The sequence below is a fragment of the Panthera onca genome, chromosome D4, assembly GCF_046562875.1.
Source record: "Panthera onca isolate mPanOnc1 chromosome D4, mPanOnc1 haplotype 2, whole genome shotgun sequence".
NCBI classification, from domain to species: domain Eukaryota; kingdom Metazoa; phylum Chordata; class Mammalia; order Carnivora; family Felidae; genus Panthera; species Panthera onca.
Genome location: NC_138351.1, coordinates 85,243,006 through 85,260,975, shown reverse-complemented (window position 1 = coordinate 85,260,975; position 17,970 = coordinate 85,243,006). Strand labels below are relative to the sequence as shown.

The 17,970-nt window shown below is 35.0% G+C and overlaps 1 protein-coding gene and 1 long non-coding RNA gene across 5 annotated transcripts in view; one reads left to right on the top strand and one right to left on the bottom strand.

Annotated features, from left to right (window-relative positions):
* LOC132662939 (uncharacterized) overlaps window positions 1-14,538 on the top strand; it is a 21,040-nt gene extending 6,502 nt beyond the window's left edge. Inside the window, exon 3 of the long non-coding RNA XR_009602763.3 lies at window positions 13,916-14,538. This is a non-coding gene — a long non-coding RNA (uncharacterized LOC132662939). The remainder of the gene's footprint in view (window positions 1-13,915) is intronic.
* PBX3 (PBX homeobox 3) overlaps window positions 1-17,970 on the bottom strand; it is a 220,004-nt gene that overhangs the window by 127,981 nt on the left and 74,053 nt on the right. The window lies entirely within an intron of this gene.

The following is a 17,970-nucleotide window of genomic DNA, read 5'->3' as shown; positions in this document are numbered from 1 at the left end:
TATTAATAAATAAAGATAAAGATAATGTGCATCCAGCCAGTGGAAAGTCAGGGCATGTTTGCAATTTTCTCTCTCTATTCCAACCTTATTCTGCCCATAATGTTTAGGAAATACGAATAATAGAAAAAGTCTTTTTAAAATTCTCCATGTGCCCCCCAATATCACACCAGATCCAAAACAATATAGGTAAGAATTAATTAACATATACATCTAAAGGCTTGAGACCGCTCCTTTTAAAATCTTATGGAAATTACACACACATATTTAGGTAATCACATGGAGACATTTATGATATTAGTTTATAAACAAAATTTGCAATCACTCCATGTTAGAATGTTCAGTCTCTTACGAGTAAATGAAATTCCCAATGGACAGTCTCAGAACAGTAGGACCAAATAACAAGGAAAACCTTATTAAATCCCTTCAGTGAGGCTTGTGGATATTTTAGGGAAGCCCATATTCACCAAAGACAGAAAAAGGAAAAGGAAATATCTTAATATTTCAAGATCAGGAAATCAGACAAGTCAATCAAGCACCATTAAAAGTGAAAAGGTGACATTCCTTTAACATGAAAGCCAAGGACAGCTTCAGTAAAACTCAGCACAAAGATAGAATTGACATTAAAATTGAAGGGCTGAATTTCATACATAAGAAAGGGTACTTTTCCCTCCATAAACTGATGAAGATTTGGATCATATGTGAAACATTCTAAATGCAAGACTTGCAAGCTCCAATAGAAATAAACCAAACAAAAAAATCAGCAATTAAAAAAGACCTTTAGAAAACAAAATAATAAAAAGGGCCAAAAGGAGGCAAAGCCCACAAAATTGGGCATGAATGAGGCATGGCAAGAAAGCTTTCAAATGGAAGCTGCATGCATAGGAACTCTGGCAACTAATCCCCATAATCTTGGGTCAATATTGACCTGTTTTACCCTAAACTTCAAGGGCTCTGGCCTAAAAATTGCCTTGTGCATTTCCCTTTAGCCATCTCCTATCAATGAACACCATTAAGCTAATACTCTCTGCTAAGTGCCTTCAAAAAAACATTTTTTAAAAAAAACTGAAGCTGCTATTTTCTGGACTAGACCACATTAAATGCAAAATGAAAACATTGGGTGTGTAAATTTCTCCTTACTGGAAGGCTGAGAAAGACTGAATGGAGAGGGGTGAATTCTTTTATGCATGTAATAGTTCAGAAAACTGATATGATGTCAACATGAATGTGTTTTACAATAAAATTGGGTGTCAGAGCCAGAATGGATTCACTGTCTCTGCAGGCCAGAGCATGGCCACTGTTGCCTAGAATTGAGTAAAGTTGTCAACTGAACTGATGTTTAGCTTCAGTAAGATGGCCTGAAAGAGAAGAGCCAGTACAAGGAAAAACTCACAGAAGCAACTTTTTGCTTTAAAAAACAGCTTATATTTCTAACCCCATCTTAAGGAGGTCAGTTACTTTATCATCTGAAGGCAGAAGATAAATTGACACTTCATCAAAAAAAAAAAAAAAAAATATATATATATATATATATATATACATGTATATATATAAATTAAAGCCTTCAAAATTAGAGCTTAGATACAATATAAGAAAATACATGCTTTCTGAATTATAAATCTCTCATAAAATCATTTCATATTTCAGATAGGGCACTGTCTTTAAATTTTGCATCTAGCTTCTTGTTAACAGTGCGTTAAAAACTTCACTAAAACACAAACATACTCAGATCGAAATATTTCTACCCATTTAAATTGTCTCACACTAAACCAATGCCACAGTTTACTACAACATTCTTTTAAAATTAACTCCAACATCCAGAACAGTTAAGAAATCAACTTAATCTCCCTTGATTCTCTAACCAAGACAATCAATTCTGCCTACAGTAAAGGAAGCAAGCGCTGCCCACCCAACAGCATTCTGAACAAAAGCTTGCTGTACTATAGGCACTGCAAGTTCAACACCAAACAATTCATACAACAGTAGAGCTATACTCCAGAGACTTCACTCTTTTCTTTCTTCTCTGTCACTGAACAAACGGAGGTAAGACAACACTCTGGGGATGAAATAGCAAAGAGGAGGAAAAGCAGAGTGGTTATAAATGTCCTGTTGCAACAGTTACGTACATAAAAATCCAGCCATGCATTTCTCTGGTGCCTACCATATCACAAGTCCAAGGCAAAAAAACACAGTAACTAGGGGGTGCTAGATTAACACAGAAGAATAATCTACATTTCTCCTATCCCCCAGAAACAAGCATTAGCCAAGTCTGATCTTAAAAACACTGCCACAAAATATCTGAGTTTTCAACAATGAGAATAAATTTAATTATGGTCATCTAATTATTCAAATGGTTTAGGATCTAAGGCTATGGGCTGAAAATTTGGATAGACTTGGGAGCAAATCCAAGCTCTACTACTAGGTGGTCTTGGTCAATTTATTAAACCTCCCTAAATATTAGTTTCCTCACCTGAAAAAGAGGAATAATCAAACAAATCAGAGTTGATGCATGTAAAGAGCCTATCACGATCCCTAGTATATATGGTGGGTCCTAATGTTAGTACATAATAATGAAATAATTTCTCAACAATGACATACTTAGATGCTACTTGGTCAACAGAAACCAAAAAATGTGAGGCTCTATGGCAGACGATAACAGTAACAAATTGAACAACTTAAAATCAAACAAGCAAATAATTTCCACAAAGAAGGTACCCTTTTAGGTTCAAATTGTTACCTCAACTCCCGTTACAATGTTCTTTTGTGACAATTTAATTAGAAAGAGATTCGAAAGAAAGAGTAAGGGTAAAGAAATAATCTTATAATATAAATATTTCCAGTCCTTGTCCTTTACCCCACACATACACATGATATCCCCAAAAGGCTATTTAGCATATTTTAAAACTAAGTTTTTCAAATAAAAATTTTCTTGATGTAGAAAGATAGAGTACACTAACTGTTATAAAATTATAGTCAATGTACCAATACGATCAAGGAGTTAGGGAAGAAAAATGGCCAATTCTTCAAAGGAAAGGAGAAAAATTTACTTTGAAGTTTAGCTCTCGCTAAGGGATGGAATGTGTGTTAGGGGTCACTAATAAGCCCCTAAAGCATATATAAGTAATAACATAAAAGCTAAGCAGAAAAGGCTAGAAAAAAGAAGTTAACCTATTGTTACACATTCCCTATAAGAAACAACGGCTAAAAAACCGATGTGTACAGAGAATAGCATTATTTGCATATGATTAGAAGAACATTATTAAACAATTGCATTGTTAAGTGGTCTCTAAAACAAAATGGACACACTTCCAGTGCTTTAGAAGAAAACTCCATCCTGGAAAAATTCCTTCTTTATTCCAAAGTTATTTCTATCTATCTACAGAAAAATTTTCTGGAGGACATTTTACATAGCAGCGTAACATTAAACAAAGTCACAATTATTTACCTTCATTATCTTCCTTACTAGTTAAGATAAAAAGTCAAAGGACAGGTCTGTGAACACAAGAAGCATAAAAACAAACCCTCTGCCAACACCCATATTTACAAAGAGGCATCTGAATGGCCCACTGTCCAAAGTGCTCCCTGTAGCCCAGAAATGAGCATCTCAAGATTGACAGATAACAGAACGTTGTATTGGTCTCTTAGAGCTTTTGCTTTACGCTAAGAAATTTAAGCCAGCAAAATACTTCTAAATGGAGTATAAATGTATTAGTTGTCAGGAGTTCATTATCTCAATTCCATAAGCAGGAAGGTCACTGAAAAGACAATTTTGGAATGTTTAAAAATCATATACCAACAATACCCCTTTCGCTTACCCTTTCTCCAGTCTTTCATTTCTTGTTGTCCACACAATGTATATACTTGGATGTTATGCCGCCACCCAAAACCAAACATATCTAAAACATCTTCCCTAACTCTCCTATCAGAGTCAGCAGGACTGATATGCTCTCTGGCTTCCAAGCTTTTAATCTCCCCGTAAATCTTTGGCTTTTCTCCCTCTGTCTGTTCATGTTAAATCTTGCTAACTTTTATTGTATAAGGAGTTACATCTGTTCATCCAACACAACTGGAGTTCACAACCTAACTACCCAGTAATCAATGCTTGCCTCTACTTATCCTTCATTTCATAGAATCCTGTTTCTCAAGAATTATTTTCCATTTCATCCTTTGGCAAGAGAAGATAAAGAATTATATGAATAAAATTAGCATTTATTGAGCATCTATTATATCTCAAGAACTCCTATGTGTTCTCTCATTATCCCATTCAATCTCACTGAAGTTAAAGGTGAAGTAGGTTACATGCATTAAGTGAGTGAAAGGCAAAGAGAAAGTATTTTTATTACAAGGCTATTCTTTTGTCCTTCCTCTGTCTTTTAAACCTCATTCTAATTGAATTGCAATAAAAAAGACATTAATTTATTCAATTTATAGACTTGTACAAAGTGATAGATCTTCTGAGTATATTTCTCTTTACATATTATGTTGCCTGTTGATTCTTCAAACCTATGACAATGAATAAGAGTCACTTGATTCTTACCTCAAAATTACCATTAATAGTAGTAACATACATCTATACTACACATACTGAATACCTACTATGTACAAGGCACTTGGCAATATGCCTTCATGCACGATTCCATTTAATCCTCACAACTACCCCTGAGGTTAAGCACTCTATTTAATTCCATTTTAGAATTTAAAAGGTAGCAAGGAATGGTTATTAAGTTACTTCTTCAAGGCAACCTAGCTGGGAAGGAATGAAACTGGGACCCAAATCCAGGCCTCTACGACTCCAAAGCTCGTCATGTGAACCATTCTTCTCTCATGGGAGTTAAGCGCCACAAAAAATCTCCATCTTACCTCGTTGGCTTCCTGTTTTCTTCTACCTTTGCAAAAATTTCTCATCCCTTATAGGACTTCGCTGGAAACTCTAACACTCTCCAAAATAAAATAAAATAAAATAAAATAATAAAAAATAAAAATACATCCTCCCCACCTTCAAAATTCTACTTTGTTCTCTTCAGTCCATCAAACCTTCTTAGATTAGTACCATACATTTCAAGTCTCGACAATACAGTACCAGCCACCATTACTGGCCTTTGTTCTCTCCGAATATTTTGTGCTTTAGCACAAACAGCTAGTGTTATGCATATGTATTTTTGTCACTTGACACTAGCAGAGTCCAATTTAATCTTATGAAGAACAAAGAACATCAAGTTGTAACACTAGCAAACAACAGACTTAATTATATTTATATAGATAACTTGGTTATATACTAAGAGTGTAATTTGATAGGAGATTCTTCATATTCCTGCAATGTATATCTTCCTATTACTTCCCATTTGTAACCCAAATCTTCTGTCTACCCAAATATGTGTGGAGTTTCTGATGATACTAAGGAGGTACAAGCTGAGCACTACAAATTTAGAGGTGGTTTGTAGCTTAGTGTAGCGATTGTTCATATGGATTGCAAAAGTTTCTTTAACGTTGTGAGAACAAGAACCAATTGCTTGGAAGAGAAAAGGAAGAGAAAAGAAAGAAAGGATGGGAAGTCTTTTTTCTCAGAGTGCCAAATACATGGCATTGGCTCTGCTATTAACATGTTTCCATCTATGGCTTCAACAGGACAACGCCAACCAAGGATTCATCTTTTAGGCCACCTTTTGGGAAAACCAACCAACATTGTGAACGTTCTTGAGACCACTATTTGGAAAAAGAAACTGCAGAATAGATCAAAATAGCTCTTTATCAACCTTAATTATACCATCTAGATTCCTTTTGAAGCATATTTTCTTTTTAACATTTTTAATGTAAGGTCACATTGTTCAAAATGCAAAAAGTACAACATTTTAAAGTTGTTTTCCTATTCCTGAATGCAAACCCCTTGTTCTCCTCCAGAGACAAATGTCATATGTTTCTTCTGTGTGCCTGGAGATAGATAGATAGATAGATAGATAGATAGATAGATAGATATACACGCACACAAAATAAGTACGTATTTCTGTTACTTTCCCTTTATTAGATATAGATATATTTAATGCATATACACACTGTTCTGTACCTTAATTTTTTTATTTGACATATCTTGGAAACTGGTCTTATATTAGTGCATAATGAATACATCAAGAGCTTCATCATTCTATTTTATGGGTTACAGTATTACACTGAATGGGAGTAACATAACTTATTTAACTAGTCTCCTACTAATGAACATTTAAATTGTTTCCAAGCTTATACTATTTTAACAAATGCTAGACTTATCTTTGAATACATACAAGATTTCTCACATACAAATATATATGGAGGCTAACTTCCAAGAATCGCAATTACTGGGTCAAAAGATTATGTACTCTTAAACTTCTGCTAGATATTGCCAAATTGCCCTCCAAAGAAGGTTATATCAATTTGCATTTACACCAAGCAATTTTAAAAGTGCCTCTCTACACACCCGTCTCCATCACACTTTTAGCATACTTTTTAATCTCTGCCAATCTGCTAGACGAAAAATGGTAGCTTGGTGCAGTTTTACCATGTTTTGACTCTTGAAAGTCAGTGGAAAGCAGTGATCAAGAAGGTGGGTTCTGGGATTCTGCCGCCCAGCTGGCTCTGCATTCACTGTGCAACCACGGACAGCTAATTTAACCTCTGAGCCTCCACTTCCTCATAAGTCAAATGGGGATAATACTTCAATTTCAAATGTTCTTGTGAAAATTATATGAGTTAATACATACAAGGTGCTTAGAACTGTGTGTTTGGCACATAATAATGCTTGATAAGTGGTTATTTCTTTTTCTAATTTTGAATGAGGATAGGCAATTTTATTTGCATGTTTAAAGAGTTATTGGGGGCACCTCGGTGGCTCAGTTGGTTAAGCGTCTGACTTCAGCTCAGGGTCATGATCTCAGGGTTTGTGGGTTCGAGCCCTGTGTAGGGCTCCGTGCTGGCAGCTTGGAACCTGGAGCCTGCTTCAGATTCTTTGTTTCCCTATCTCTCTGCCCCTCCCCTGCTAACTCTCTCTCTCTCTCTCTCTCTCTCTCAAAATAAGCATTAAAAAAAAAAAAAGAGTTGTTGTATTGGAGTGCCTGCTGGTTCAGTCGGTAAAGCATGTGACTCTTGATCTCAGGGTTGTGAGTTCAAGCCCTATGTTGGGCACAGATATTACTTAAAAAAAAAAAAGTGATTCGTATTGACTTTTCTGTTAATTGTCTTTGCATATATTTTATCTACATTTTATTGGATTAGAATCCAAAATATGCAGAACTGTTATCAATCAATAAGAAAAGCCAAACTAATAAAAAAGCAAGCAAAGGATATAAATAGATCACAAAAAGGTAAAAACAAGGGGTCTGTTATAAGTCTTAGCCAGTATCACATGAGCATTATCACTTTAAAGACTTGTGAAAAGATGGGGCGCCTGGGTGGCTCAGTCCATTAAGCTGCTGACTCTTGATTTCAGCTCAAGTCATGATCTCACAGTTCGTGAGTTCGAGCTCCACGTTGGGTCCCCCCACCCACCCACTGTCAGCGAAGAGCCTGCTTGGGATTCTTTGCCTCTCTCTCTGCCCCTACCCACTCACTCTCTCTCAAAATAAATAAAATAAACATTAAAAAATAAATCTGTGAAAGGTGACACTTAATGGAGTTTATGCATCCCTTGTTCCCTCTCCAGGGAGAGTCTTGGTTCACATATTTTCTTCTGTCATGGAAACTTTCACAGACTACTCTTTCTGAAGTCTCATCCTACAATAATTCATAACATTTATCATGCTCTTAAATTATTCTATTTATTGACTTATTTATTAGCTGTCTGTCTGCACTTAATTGTATGGTCTTTGAAGGCTGCACACTTGTCAGCCACGTTCACTGCTGTATTCCTAGTACCGAGAAGAATCTCTGGGTCAGAGAAAGCAAGCAGAATGTATCTGACTGATAACACTATTAAAAGTTAAACTAAAATTGGAACCTCATGCAGTGCAGATGGGAATACAAAATGGTGCAGCCATTTTGGAAAAAAGTCTGGCAGCTCCTCTAAGGTTGAACAGAGTCACCACGTGATGCAGTAATTCCACTCCACGGTATATACCCAAGAACAATGGCAGTGTATGACCACACAAAAACTTGCACACAATGTTCACAGCAGCATTATTCATAATCGCCGAAAAACTAAAACAACCCAAATATCCATCAACTGATAAATGGATAAATAAATAAAATATCCATTCAATGGACATTTATTCTGCAATAAAAAGAAATGAAATGTTGATACATGCTACAATATGGAAGAACTTTGAAAACAGAATGCTAAGCCAATCATAAAAGACCCTATATTGTATGACTCCACTGATTTTAAAGGTCAAGAATAGGGGAGTCTGGATGGCTCAGTTGGTTAGGTCACCGACTTCGGCTCAGGTCATGATGTCACAGTCTTTGAGTTCGAGCCCTGCGTCAGGCTCTGTGCTCAGCCCTCAGAGCCTGAAGCCTGCTTCCGATTCTGTGTCTCCCTCTCCCTGCCCCTTCCCTGCTTGCTCTCTCTCTCTCTCTCTGTGTCTCTCTCTCAAAAATAATAAACATTAAAAAAAATAATAAAAATAAAATAAAATGTCAAGAATAGGGGCACCTGGGTAGCTCAGTCAGTTAAGCCTGTGGCTCTTGGTTTTGCCTCAAGTCATGATCTCGTGGTTCCAGAAATCAAGCCCCACATCGGGCTATGCACTGACAGCACAGAGCCTGCTTGGGATTCTCTCTCTCTCTGCCCGTCCTGTTTGCAAACTCTCTCTCAAAATAAATAACTTAAAAAAATTATTAAAAAAAAATAAAATGTCAAGAATAGGCAAAACTATAGAGACAGAAAGTAGAGTAGTGGTTGCCTAGGCTGGGGGTGGGGAGGATTAGGAGGAAATGGGTACGAGGCTTTGTCTGGGAGGTGATGAAAATGTTCTAAAATTGATTGTTGTGATGGTTAAAAAATTCAGTGAATATGCTACAAAAAAAAAAAAGAAAAGAATTGTCCACTTTGAGTGAACTGTATGATACATGAATTCTATTTCAAAAGAGCTGTTATTTTTAAAAAGTTAAACTGAACAAAAGATAAACTGCATTCTGATCTTAACACCCAAGGAATGGAGACATCAGTACCATTTTGCTGGAAATGATAGGTGAAAAAGGGACCAAAAGAATGGGGGGAGAAAGGGAAGAAAAAAAATTTCTTTTTAAAGTGCTAAAATCATTCTGGTGCCTAAAAAGATTATCTGTTCCTAGACAGCCCAATTTTTCTTTTCTTCTCTAAAAACAGAATTTGATCTAGAACTGGAAAACATTTCCCCTATTTTCTTTTGTCCAAAGCTCTCCTTACAAACCTCATCTGCAGCAAACGTGAACCCAGTTCTCTACAAACCACGACTCTGTGGGCCTAACAGTGCTTCTTGACAAAATGTTAAGACAGGGGAGGACATCAGGAAAAGTGAGTTTCACTTATGAGTTACAACACTGATAAGGAGCTCAGTGGGTAGAACAGCATTCTATTATGCAACACCATTCTGGCACTTTCCTAAGAATTTGGAAGCCACATATATTTTATGGTAGCACATGTTCTACTTCCTTCGTCTTTAATAAAGAACCAAAGAAAAGACACCATTTAAATATCCTTCTCAACCTTTTAAGCTAGCGTTTTTCAAAAACGTTAAGAATCTTTGCAGATATCCCACAATCAGTGCAAATGTCTTAAGAGAATTAACCTGAGTTTACACAAAGTTGATTTGTGTTTTTTGCCCCAAACTAAAACCTTTTGGTTTAAATAACTCTGCAAGCTACCTTTGAGAGCCATGTTACACAAAGTTTCTAGAAAGTTAAGTATAGTGTAAATAGGAAAGGCACAGTCTCTGGAGCCAGATACAGATACATTTGAATCCAGAACCTTCACTTATTAGCCATGCAACCTTAGGTAAATTGCTTAATTTTGCTAATCCTCAATTTTCTGATCTATAAAATTAAGATAATACAAATTCATGGCGGTATCATGAGGATTCAGCAATAAAATGTAGTATTTTTTTCATTGCCAGCACATTCTTGGGATATTGCAGGAACTTACTAGAGTAAATACTGATTTCTTCTCCCTATTCGCTCTTCTTCCTAATCATACCTCGATAATTTGCACCCAAGGATAAAGCTCAAAAGAAACCCTTCTTAAACCAAGTTGCATACAACAGCATCACAGAGCAGTGTCATACAGTGGTTAAGATTACACACACCCTGAAATGAGAACACAACAGTGTACATATTTTTTAAAATCTCACCAAATTTCACCATCAGAACAAGAGAGAGCACTCAGGAAAAAGACATCTTCTACAAAAGTAGGTTTAAAGGAATCCCCCTAAACCCTAGAATACAGACAGGTATGGCCAAAAAACATCCAATAGCAGCAAGTGGTGATGACAACAATTAGTATAAAAGGGGCTGTAGACATGGAACCCAGACCTCATCAACAAAAAGTCACTCCAGAGAGAAAGGGACCAATGTTATGTGGGATCCCAGACAAACGAAGCTGAAACCAACTACTAACGCTGGAAGGAGTCCATACAGGCTCCAAGTCATGGGAGAGAACCATCTTAAAAACTGAAGACTAATATAATAAATGATGTAACAGCCTATCGGTCTGACCTCAAAACAGCGGGGGATGCCTGGCTGGCAGTGGGTAGAACATGTGACTCCTGATCTCCAGGTCATGAATTCAAGCCCCACGTTGGACGTAGAAATTACTTAAAAAAAAAAAAAAAAAAAAAAAATTACACACACACACACACACACACACACACACACACACACACAGTGGTCTGTTTGTACATCCTAGGGAGATATAATGAGGGGACCTTCCCCCGAAAGTCCAAGGAAGACTTTAACTTCATTCAATAGTCCATTGTTATTTTGAAACCGTTATAAACATAACATAAGATACAGAAAATAAGTAATTATGTTACTTTGGCTAGGAATCCAATTTTTAGAATAAAGGAGATACAAGTGTAAGACCAAAGAAGTAAAAAAAGCCCCTATAATCTTAAATTTGAATTAGAATTATCAGTGTGAACTCATGTCTTTTCCCTTCCTTTTTCCTAAAAGCAAACAATTCAATTTCTATATGTACCCATACTGTGGTAACTGTATATCATTTCTCAATACAAAGAACGATGACTCCGGAGAAATGACAGATACCAGGTCTAATGCAAAGAATATTCAAGATGAGCCTGGCATATTTTGTTGCACCAGAAAGTAGAAAGCTATGAAAGCTAATAATGGAGTCTTGTCAAAAGGACATACAAGCCATCTAGAAAGGGCTTCCACTGGATAAATGTGGGACAATTTCAGCATCGAAAAGTATAATGCCCATGGCAGCTACATTTGTGGTGAGCACAGCAAAATGGATAAACTTGTTGAATCACTATGTTGCACACTTGAAACTAATGTGAACGTCTCAATACTTCAATTAAAAAAAGTACAGTGCCTGCAACTGATTAAAACACACTGAGATACTTAAAGCCAAGACTTCATAATACCTACTAAAAAATAAAAAGAGGGAAAACAGAAGAAAGAATGAAAGAAATACACCAAAAAACTTACATACCACTGGAAGATACTAAGGCACTACCTCATTACTCTGGAAATAGATAATCAAAGAGAAATAAGTAAGCATTTTATACTGCCTTTCTGGTATGAATTATATTTCAGGATAACCAAATAGCCTTAGTGGAGCAAGTAAAGCTCTTTTAAAGAATTCTGGCTAATAAATGAAGAAGGAATAAAATAATTGGAAATTACCATTCTCAACCCCTAAGAAATTCAGTAATTCAAGCATTGATCATCCATGCATGGTAAAACCATTAGAAGATGAATAAGGAACTTTACAGTGAAAGGATCAGGCCAGCACTATGGAATCCACTGATCAATCTTAGTATTACAAAAAGTAAGACAACCAAACTTTATGACTGATGTGATACAATATGAGTCTAATCAAGCTTCTAGATCTATTCATGGAATAGAGACATAAATTAATGCCACAAGGAAGTAATCAGCGAACTCCAGAACGTGAGGTATTCTACAAGGGTAACCACTCTGGTTTCTTTAACAAGTCAACGGTATATGGAAAAGAATGGTGGTGGGGGGCGTCCACCTGTTCTAATTTATTTTTTTAATATATATTTATTTTGAGAGAGAGAGAGAGCGCGCAAGCAGGGGAAGGGGCAGAGAGAAAGGGGAGAGAGAAATCTCTCTCTGACAGCGCAGAGCCCGACATGAGGCTCGAACCCATGAACCACAAGATCATGACCTGGGCAGAAATCAAGGGTCCAACACTTAATCGAATGAACCACCGGGGGACCCTATCTGTTCTAATTTAAAAGATAGCTAATACCATAACAATCAAATATAGTAAATGGACATTTTTACATGCTGATCCAAACAATCCAACTGTAAAAAGACTTATGTTAGACAATCAGGAAATCAGGATATTAGAGGGTATTTAGAAAGTCTTGTTAATTGAAGACCTCTTGTTAATTTTGTGAGGTGTGATAGTGCCACTGTAGTTTACGTAAGGAAGAAAATACCTTCTTTAAGAGAGAATTTAAGTATTTAGAGATGAAATACCATGGTGTCTGGAATTTGCTTTAAAATATTCTAGCAGGGAAAAAGTTGTTGGGAGGAAATATGAAACAAATATACTGACGGTGGTTACGTCTGGTTGATGGTTATATTAAGGTTCACGGTACTCTCTCCTGTATACTTGGAAATTTTTATAATAAAACGTAAAACATATAAAACAATGGATAAAAAACCCAAAAATAAAACAACAACAAAAAGAACGGTATGAGCTCTAGAATCAGACTGCTAAGGGACTGAATCCTAGTTCTATCGTTTATTAATTGTATGAATTTGGGTAAATCATTTAACTTCATTAAACATGGCTCTCCTTCCATCAAATGGGGGATATAGAACCTTATTTATTAAGTTTGAATAAGATAATCCATATAAAGTACACAGAATGTTTCTAGCACATTTTAAAAAGCCCAGTAAATGTCAGCAATGGTTATGATTATGATTAGTATTATTGCAGAGTATATGTTAGCAAAGTATCCTGAATAGTTATATATATAACTATATATATATAGTTATATATATAGCTATATATATATATAACTATATATATATATACATATATATATATAGTTATATATATATATAAATAGATCCAATGTTTATTTTTTGTCAAAATTTGTGTTTCTTTTTCAAAAGCACAGATAAGGGATGGGTTAAATAGGTAATGGAGATTAAGGTACATACACGTTGTGATGAGCACTGGGTGTTGTATCTTAAGTGCTGAATCACTAAATTGTACACCTGAAATTAGTATTACACTCCATGTTAACTGAAATTTAAATAAAAACTAAAACAACAACAACAACAACACAAAAGCACAAATATACAATTTCGAACATCTATAAATAACTACTTCTCCTTTTCTATTATTCAGCTTTTTGAAAATTAATAAAAACATTTTTATTACCAATATAATGGCAAAGATCAACTGTTTCAAATTTTATACTATTCTTCAGTTAAATTTAAGTGACACAGTGTCATCAGTATTTAATCTATAATTCATGGTTCTATTTTTAAATTTAAGCTTTTTCAAAACAATACTTAGAAGATATTTAGCTAATAGCAAATCTAAGAAACATACAAAGCCACCTTTTTTTCAACTCATCAACTAAAAATCAGAAATATTTTCCTTGTTTCTAAACAAATAAAATCAGTTTGGTGCTCTTAATACATGTGCTTTAACATAATACAAAAAATCCCTTTTGTAAATAAAAAATTATACTGAAGTCTACAGAGCTGAGGCAACTGATAAATTTTTCCTTTCACTTTTAATCAGGCTTCCTGTTGTAAGAGCTCAGCAGACAGTGACGCGAGACACTGCCTCCCAACTTCGGTTCACCTTTGCAGTTCCACAAGGGACACCATGTCAAGATTGTTCAGCTTTTTTGATGAGTGCTGCGTGGGTAACTAATGTGTAAATGCAGATACGTATAGAAAGCAGTTTTGACAGTGATGTATTGCAACTGGTTCCAGATGTCGGTAAGGGATGCTTGGCCAGGCATTTGGGGCTCCACTGCCACAGAGCAGTGCTGGGACCAAGCTAATCTTCAAAAGACCATGGCACTTTCATTCTACAATTTGAATCTTCTTTTCTTTAAAAAAAAATTTTTTTAATGTTTATTTATTTTTGAGAGAGAAAAAGAGCATGAGCAGGGAAGGGGCAGAGAGAGAGGGAGTCACAGAATCTGAAGCAGGCTCCAGGCTCTGAGCTGTCAGCACAGAGCCCAATGCAGGGCTCGAACTCACAAACCCTGAGATGATGACTTGAGCCGAAGTAGGTCGCTTAACCGACTGAGCCACCCAGGCGCCCCTACAACTAGAATCTTCTTAAAACAATAACTTTGCTTCTGTTCTTTCAGGAAAATGCTAAATATTTGTACTTGGTTGTTTTTTTTTAAATTTAAGGAAAGGGACATTGAGATATTGAGTATCCTAACAGTTTGGCTGAAAGGAAAACTGCAAAGCAAATTGCTGAGATACTCGAAATTAAGCACATATTCATGTCACATAATGAGAATGTGAACTAAATTGCACCAAAATTTGAATATGTACAGAAGTTTAACCCCTGATTAGCAAAGTAAACATTGAGATTACTCATTACCGATATCAGAATTCCTGAAAGATTATCAACATGAACATGGTACGTATATCACAATAACTGGAAATCATATCAAGTTTATCTCCCTTTTTGCCATCTGTAAACTTGACAAGAGTGTATTAGCTAAAGAAAATGTCCTGCAGTTGCCATGACTTTAAGAACCAAATGAAAGATTTTTTAATAATGCATTTCCACAACAAAATCCTAGAAAAGAAGGACTGGCAAGCGGCATGTGAATAAATGAAATTTCTGGTCTACTGGCTAATGAAGTGCAATAAGATGTATACAAAAATTCCAAAACAGAAATACATTATTACAATCACGCAACAAACAGCCTTTAACCTTTAAAATTGATAAAGTTGCACTTTCTTCATGAAAAATGTTGTAGCACCGCTCCAACATAAGCATTTGGTCTAATGGGAATTTTTTCAAACAACCTGTCTGTCTCCCTCTTCTTTCAATACCAAACTCCCAGCTCCAATCAAAAACGCTCTCGGGGGATTACCTACAGCTACATTCTCTCCATGTGGTTTTGCTATAAGGCATTTTCTCATTGATCAAGGGAACTGCAGAAAGCATGCATTCTGTTTATCCTAGAACAAAGAAGGTGACTTATATATACTGATTTTCAGTATCAAATCAAAGGTTTTGAAATACTTTTAATAGAAATAAGGGCAAACAAATCTGTCAGAATGATGTTTAGAACTCTATGTTCCTTTTGATTTCCTAATAAATTGAATAAATTAGACATTCTGAATACATTACAAAACTTTTAATATGTGAGAGAACCTTGTGGTCAATAACTTTCTATTATAAATAAATTGTTTAACTAGAGCCTGAAGCTGCTATGTTTGGTCTGATATAACTTGATATGCTAATTGAAAGGTCAAGAGTAGTTTTAAAAACTGACCAATCTTATTTTTCCAGATGGATCATCAAATTTATTTCTAGCCTTGCATTTAAATGATCAACCAGTAAAATTTTATTACAGGCTTAGAATACATTAAAAAATGGTGCCAGATAGATTAAAAAATGGTGCCAGATAGCAGAAGAGCTGTAAAGTATTTATTCCCATCTCCCCTTTTGTAGGGTTCTGTTATGACAAATCTTTATTGTGACATGCATATCAACACGCCACACCTTAAAACAACCTGAATTTTGGTCCAATCCTAAATATGCTGGTTTTGATTCCTAATAAATTATGTTCAACAAATAAAAATATAGTTGGAGCATTTCTACATAAACCATTAATTACTCTGAAATATGGAACACTTGTCTAGGCCGTACAGTTACATATATCAGATCTGGCAAGTCAAAACAAAATTATTGCCTAGTAAATATATGGATACAAGTACATTTAACTAAATGAGTTTTGTGTTTATCTTGTCAGCTTACTAATAACTTAAGTCCTCTGGACAACAAATCAGAGCGTCCAAAAAAACCAAAATACCAATTACTATATCCAGCAAAAGTCCAAACTTCAAAGTTACTGATATCTATATCCAACACATAAAGATATAGATGACTGAGGTCCTAAATGAATTTAGTTTCCGATTCTGAAAAATAAGTGCATAATTCCAGAGCAAAGGTATGTGCCAAATAGTTTTATTCCTGGTGGCAACATAAACTGGTATAAATACTTTGCCGAGCAATTTAGCAACGGCAAGTAATATCGAATACTCTATAACCCCAACATTGCTATTTTCAGGTATATAACACAGAGAAGAAGTATTTGTATGTGAACAAGAACATGTGTGCAAGCATACTTATAATAGCAAAACTTTGGAAACAATTTAAGCATCAATCAACAATGAAATGTATATGAAGTTTATATGCACAATGGAATATTACAAAGCAGTTACAATGAATAAAATCGATTCATAGGTCATCAAACTGCATACACTCAAAAAACAGTGAGAAAAAAAACAAGATATAAAATATATACATTACATATACTCAAGGTACACTGAATACACATGTGTACTGTATATAATTTATATCAACGCTAAAATACTATGTATTATTTATGAACACATACATATAGTAGTACATTTTTTAAAAATGCAAATGGGAAGCATATATACCAACTGTAAGATAATCACTACTTTTGTGTAAGTAGGAAAGTTAGTGGGCTGAAAGTATGGGAAATCTTCAGCCATATGTAACTGGGTTTATTTTTTAATAAACATTTAAAACAGATATGACAAAATGCTAACATTTATTAAATTTAGCAGAAGGGAATATAGAGAGCTGTGTGGCTGAAATATTTCATAACTAAAAATTAAAATAGAAAAATTGCATATATCCTACATAAACCTTTACTTCAGAATTTCTACCAATACCTCATTCAAATGCATTCATTTATACACTGCATAATTTTGTTAGGTTAAAAATTATGCCCATAATTGAAGGACAGAGCAATCTATTCTTCCCAATAAGGTCCTCACACAATAAGTTGAACTGTCTAAATACTTAGCACTGATATTACCATTATTATGTGTTTGTAGCATTCATAATCATAGATATATTTTCAAAGGAAAGATTCCCTTAATCACCAATGACCCTACATTAATCAGTGAATACTCCAGACAAGCTAGAGTCACCAAGCACTTATGATATCTGATTTTCAATCCTGTCTCAAATTTCACATAAAAACATTTTGAGAAAAGAGGAAGGTTATTCCTATCATCCATGACAAATAATCAAGATATGAGAACAGTAAATAAATTATTTGGATTTCAAGTAAGGAAGTTCTTCTTTTCTTTTCTTTTCTTTTCTTTTCTTTTCTTTTCTTTTCTTTTTTCTTTCTTATAAAGAATCCTACATATGAAAGATTTGAGCCAGGAAATTTTGAAGTAGGTAAAAATCATTCCCAGAATTTGCTAAGACTGTGGTGAATAAAGGAATGTAGTAGGCTAGAATCTCTGCACTATATTCAACTTTAGCAGTTTATCCTCAGAATTAAATGTTTTAACTTTTGGAATTAGCTAAATATTAATGTCATTCCCTTCCTCATTTAAAGATACTATGCTAGAACTGAACTGGTTGAAACTGCCATCACAGTTAACATTAGAAAGTTTGTCTCCCAATGCAAAATTCAATAGATACACAGGATAGTCTAGCAAAGCTCCCAAGTTAGATTCTAAAATAAGGTAAGCTAACTAGATTAAACTTGGTGATATCACAATCATGGATGGATCCTCTAATGCTAAAACTGAGAGCAAAAAAGACAA